Source organism: Histoplasma capsulatum, genomic scaffold (genome assembly GCF_000149585.1).
Source record: "Histoplasma capsulatum NAm1 scaffold_11 genomic scaffold, whole genome shotgun sequence".
Taxonomy (NCBI): domain Eukaryota; kingdom Fungi; phylum Ascomycota; class Eurotiomycetes; order Onygenales; family Ajellomycetaceae; genus Histoplasma; species Histoplasma mississippiense.
In genome coordinates, this window is record NW_001813972.1 from 1,039,342 (window position 1) to 1,045,797 (window position 6,456).

Below are 6,456 nucleotides of genomic sequence, written 5' to 3' on the forward strand. Positions count from 1 at the left end.
CTTTCCATGTATGAGTCGTACTTTTCTTTTCTTCTTTCATCGTTTATTCCTTCATCTCCCCTTTCCCTCGCCTTGTGGCGTGTATATACCCTCTTGCTTTCTATAAAATAACCCTTCCCACCCTAATGACTGGTTTTTGGTCCACCCTTTGGGTATTAATTCTTCATTTTTGGCTTCTTCTCTTTCTTCCTCTCCCGCTTCTTCCCCTACTCCTCCTTTGTTCGTTTGCGAGGAAGAAAAGACGTCAAGAAAAAAAAAGAAAACTTCATTCGATATAGCGACAGCAAATACATTCACACCCAGTGTCAAAAAAGCTGCATCATCCACACTCAGCGTTATTGATATGTCTTGCCATCAGAGCACGTATATGTACAAGTATCTAAAAATCGAGATGGAAATCGAAGGCGAATATAGGGGGAGTATATGCCCATCTCCAGTTACCAATACGCAGACATACACGTGTTATTGCGTATTTTGCCTCTACATGACTCAACCTCTTAGAGGACGGGATTTAACTGTTTCAGAACACTGACGGAATTTGCATTCATGTGCTCAAGTAATAAAATATGCTATTACTCATGCTGATATCCTTTCACAGGTACATTACATGCGGTTATAGAAAGAATCCTTTGAGCTCTATTGACGGAGGTAGAAATCGTGAAGTGAACTTATCGATCGAGTTCATTCAATAAGATTATATATGAACACCATGACCTATTGGTCATTTTTCTCTCAGAAAGAAGCCAGCGATTAGCTGGCCTGCCTAGAATCGCCACCAAGAATTCATCATCTCCCGTTGGGCTCTAGCAGAAAGCCGATGGCACTGGAGGAGCAGCCCGCTAAAAATCCCCACGGACCCTGGTGTACTGTCTGCAGCATTTCCAGCACATCCCAAGCATATTTCAGAGGCTCGGAGAGCAGTTTGATGACGTGCGGAGGAAGCAGAGGTGACAACTTACAAGCACACAAGAGAACGCCACGCGGGAGGCTGCACCAGCCCCAATCTCGTCACGCATGAATAATGATGAAATCACGCTGCCCCTCCATTGGCTCTGAGATTCTTTTCAGTTATTATTTATTTATTTATTTATTTATTTATTTATTTTTGCAAGTTCGGGGTGCATCGGTGTACCTCCACCTGACGTGTTGGCATGATGTTTTTAAACAACTCCTTGGCCGGGATGAGGACGATTAGCAAGGAAGGAAGATATGAACGGCAAGGATACGTGCCCGAGAAACGCTTTGAGAATCAACGTGACCCTCTCACGACATCAGAGCGTTTGTTCATTGCGAATGTGCCTTAGCTCTCTCCATTTCCTCAAGGAGAGCAGTTCGGGCGATCCCGCTCTCCCTTACCCTCTTGCGTGTCATACGGCATGTCTTTTAATGCGAAAGAATCACATTCCAAAGCCTTATCCCTGCTAGGATATCGTCAATCCATGACTATGCAGAGCCAATGGAGAGAGATTCTGTATCATTTTTGATATGCTGGCTGAAACTCACAAGGCTTCGATTCAAGCAACAGATTGCGTGCTTTTGCTCAGATAGTTCGGCAAACTTTTGTTCTAACATCAGACGAGATATTAGAACTAATTTCCTTAATCTTTCCTTTCTATATAGCCACGCCACGCCACGAGGCTGGTGGAGGTGCATAGTAATTTGAGGTATTTGTCTGTGAGAAGCAAACCGCTCAATGCAATCCTCATTCCTTTTTCCAACCAAACATGCTTAATTTCCGTACAATAGAACACTTAGAACTATGGCTTGTGCTCTGCTGCCATTGAAGTGTTCCCCCTTTGCTATTTATTTGATATTGCATGTTGTTCAATCGCTTCTAGCTGCTGGATTAATTTTTCATCTCAAATGAAAACCAACAGGACTTGGTTGAAGCAACACTGACTGCTCTTTGCCGATTCTGATGTTTGACAACATTACGCGCGGACGCGATCCTCGGACAGTTCTCATTCCAATCTGTGTTTCTGACAGTACCGCTCCGGGTACACTTCGCCCAAAGATCCAATGATTCTCTGGAGGAAGATGAATGATACTGAGCATACGTCGATGCAGGCTTCGCTCGCCTCCGGCACATTCGTTGACTCCTCACCGGGAACTTAATCTGTCAGGCTGAAGGAAGCTGAGCAGCGTCGTTTGTGTTCTTGAGGCCTTGAAGGCTTCTTTTCACAAATTCGTAGCTGTTGCTGAATGTTCAGTGTCTGCCTCGCTTGTATGTTCACAATCTTCAGAAATGAGGCATATAAACTGTGCTTACTGAGGTTTTACCACCATGTTTTTGGCAGAAGCTTGGAACTTGAAAGAAAGGAAACAGAAATTGTATTTACTCTTCAGTTTACTTCGCAGAAATAAAAAGGGTCAATTTATTTGTTTATCAAGTCTGAACTTTCTCATGAACTTGGGTTGAATCTGAGCAGATGCATGTCAAAGTAGACCCTAGGTCAAAAAAAACATACATAGCTTCAAACTGCAGGGGAGGTACCAACGGTACAGTACACAAGTTATCTCGCAGCCTAGAAATTTTAAACGAAATGCCTTAGTTTCCGGGCCTATTAAGCTACAAACCGCCTAAGATCGCCCAGAACCCCATTGATCAGGCGCTAAGAGGATGCCTGTACTCTAGGCGACTTCAGACTTCAGCCACCCCCGCATCAGCTCACTCGCACTTCGTTCGTATTCCAGGTTTACTTTCGTCAGCATTAAAATAATGACTTACTGATGCGAAACGCCATGGCTGCTTACTGCTCCTCATTCTTGAGGACATCATGGGTTCGTTCTGTTCCGACTGGACACTGGATAGTTGGGGGCCATCATTCGACGTTGATCTAAATTTATGTTTTGACGGGGGCTTGCAAATACTCCAGGTTACTCCGTATAAAAAAAAATGTTGACAATAATATAACTAACATCAATTACACTGAACCTCCCAGGTTAATATTTACAGCGCCCGCCTCGCAAATCAGCTCTCCCCAAGAAGAAGAAAAAAAAAATAAAGAAAAAATGATAGATGTCGTTCTTCATGTCGATCCGTTCATTCCGTACACGCACTAATGCCGACCATCATCCGATCGCGCATTGGCGCATCACAGATCAAACGACGGGTACTCCGTACCATCTCCAAATCTGAAACGCTGGTCTCAGAATTCGGGGATATAGCCAAGAAAGCTTCTGAGACAGGGACAAGCGCATGACATGTCAGGAACAGAATGCTGCTGCGTCCATGGGTGTGCCGTCGTTTCCATTCCTGAGTGGCTAACGGGGCTTTTTTGTGTTTTGTGTTTGTTTTTTTTTTTTCCCTTCCCTCCCCCTCCTCTCTCTTTGAATTCCTTGGACTATAACCTTGGAAGGAGTCGTAGGATGAAGCGGGGAGATGAGCAAGTCCTTTGGATTCTTCAAGGCTGTCTTTTTCCATATGTATCCATCCCCTCATGGGACCATATGTGGTAGGCTGAAAGCGCTTCTGGCAAGATGGAAGGTGTGAGAACGTTTGATTTTGCACCGAGTAAGAGGAGATGCTAAAAACCTGGCCTGCTTGGTTGTTGTCTCTTCTCCGATGTTGATAATGGTAGCGGATTAGTTCCACGTGGGTTTCCTTTTCCGTGCAGTTTTCCTTTTTTAGTTTCTAATAATTTATTTTTATTTTTTATTTTATTTTTATTTTTATTCCGAGAAACAAGCGAGTCTGCACACAATGCAATATTGTAACAGTGCACAGTGTGACCTTTGTCAATCATGAAACTCGAGACAAAGGTGAAACAGGTGGAGCGAAGGCTAGCGGCTATTTGTCTTTTCGTTAAGTTCCTTGTCTGCGATTTCTGCAGAATCCGAAAAAAAAAAAGAAAAGAAAAAGAAAAAGAAAAAGAAAAAGAAAAAGAAAAAGAAAAAGAAAAGAAAGCAAAGGAAAAGAAGTTAAAAGGAAAGGAAATAGTGGTTTTTTGAGGCCCTTCGAGTGAATTTGGCCTCGAAGAAGAGCAAGAGACGGATTTGCCCACAATATAAAATTTGACGGCGTACGCCACCAATCTCCACCCTTCATGGCAGCTTGTATAAAATTTCGTTCCATGCAGCACGAAGATGGAATGAATTCGTTTCCAGCTTCATGAACGTCGAGAGGTGGTAACAATTATCCCATATTTCGTTGGATGTGGCGGCGTTGATGGCGTAAGAATGATTTTCAGGAAAAATATCAGCATCACTACCTAGTACCCATCACAGTTGTTGGATCTTATATACTTACTTAGTTTGAAATTGTGGAAAGAAATATCAATTGTTATTCAAAGATCATTATCAAGGATGAAAAATCATCATCTTATCAGCTGCTGCCGTGGCAGCAGTAAATTGGTTATGGAAGCTATCAGCCATATTTTGACATTTGATGAGGCATGGACTTGTACAGTACAAAAAAAGATGATGACACAATATATATTGCTACTGTCACACCCCCCAAACCAAGCTTTTTGGATGGATGAATGTATAACCTCAGTGGCTTGTTAAATACATCAAATCTCATCCTTACAAGGCATTCGGATAGTGCAATTTGATAATTGCATGATTGTTCTTCAAATCCAATTAGCGCTTGGCAATGAGGCGAAAATTAACTTTCCAATCTACTTTTCGTTCATGCGCGGGGCGTTGCAAAATCCGTCTATGCAGCCCCACCCTAGGTAGCATCGGATTACAGATGTAATCTATACAGTGCAGATTGTAGTCGGTCAGTCATTGGTGAAATCAAAACGTGGGGGGGGGGAAATCTCGCTTGGGGAAGAGGTAGGTACGAAGCGGTTATGATTCATGAACTGCAAATGGCCCACTTTTTGGTGCCATCCTGTCTTTGAGGAGTGAGTGGCACGGTGTGTGTTAGATTATAGGAGGTTTAACGGTGGTTGCTGATACTCCAAAGGTTTTTGCAGCGAAAAATCGGAACCAATCGAATGTGAATGTGCATGCTCTGTAAAACTCACTGGGACTCAAGACAGTAAGTATATAGTTAAAGTCCCATAAACACGCTGCCAAAACTGAGAGGCTATTATTTGAAGAAAAGTTCTTAACTATATATATATCATCAAACTCTGATCCTTCTAAAGTTCGCCTGTTGTACTGCACGAGAGGCTTGTCGATAGATCTCTTTGAGCTTATTCAGGCCTTAGCATTCTCAGGGGGGTTCCGATGTACGGATTGTAGTACTGCTATCGTAGAGTATTTCTCATCAAATGGTTGAGCATGTTTTTGCAAGTCTTTCCACAATTGACTTCTGGGGGTGGAAACAAGTCAGGTACCGTTTGCCTCGCGTAATCGCCTCCATCCTCGGGAAGGCTCACAGTAGTTAGCTAGTGAAACTACATTGTGGAAGCTCGATTCCATCAACTCTCACAATTATTATGACAGGTAACTGCCATCGGTGCAGTTGTAAAGCGTGCCTGGGCATTATGCTGGCTTCGACGACAATTTGTATATCGCCCAGCGTTAATTTCCTCACGCGTGGCTCCAATCGACGCTGCAAATCACCAAGCTTGTCAAGTTGTCGTCTTCAAGCGGGGCGATCGATTGGCTTGGAACCCTTGACATTGTGCTAACATCTCGATAAGCCCTGCTTGTTGTGAGCAATGGATTAGAGGATCTGTACCTAAATCCACACTCAGTGCTAGAACTAGAACAATCGAAATCCTTGACTGGAAGCACCGCAGCAGAAACCCCAACCAACCAAACCAACCAACCTGAGCCAACCAACCAAACTATCAAGTTGGCCCGTTCGCTCAGTGAAGAGGGGGAAAAAGAAAAAGTTAAGGAAACATATTTCAAGGAAGAAAGAGACAAAAAACAGACACAGAAAAGCTGTGGAAGCGACCTAACTAAAGAAACTTACAGTGCGCTCATCGCCCATGACTATGCTCTCCGATCCGCTCAAAGAAGAAGAAAAAAGAAGAAGAAAAGCCAAGCCAAGAGAGAGGGACAAATTGCAAGCACAAACCACCTAAGTCACATCACCCGCTCACCCGTCCCTCTCTTTTAGGACAATGGCGCAGCTCAATTTCAGCTCTGACCACCCCGGTGATACATCCTACTTCCAAACATCATACATCATCAAGAAACCCTACCCAAGTCTCCCTCAATAGGATAGATTGGACAGCTGAACGAGAACAAAAAGCATCTGAATTCCAGAATCACTTGGGACCCACCAGTTCCAGAGTGCCGGATGCAATTTCCCTCTCGTCAGGTCTGCCTCCTGCGGCTTCTGGCCGATCCTCAATGTCTACCTGAGGATGCCGGCCGAATCCCGCGCTGCTGGGATTTGGAGGAGTTGAGGTGGGGGTTGCTTGTGTGTGTGTGCGTGTGCGTGTTTCATGGGCCTTTCTAAAACTCTCTTGGGCTGAGCATGAGATAGAGCGAAAAAATATAGCACCAACCAGACCAGGGAATGCCGGTTTCAGCTTTAGGGTACTGTAC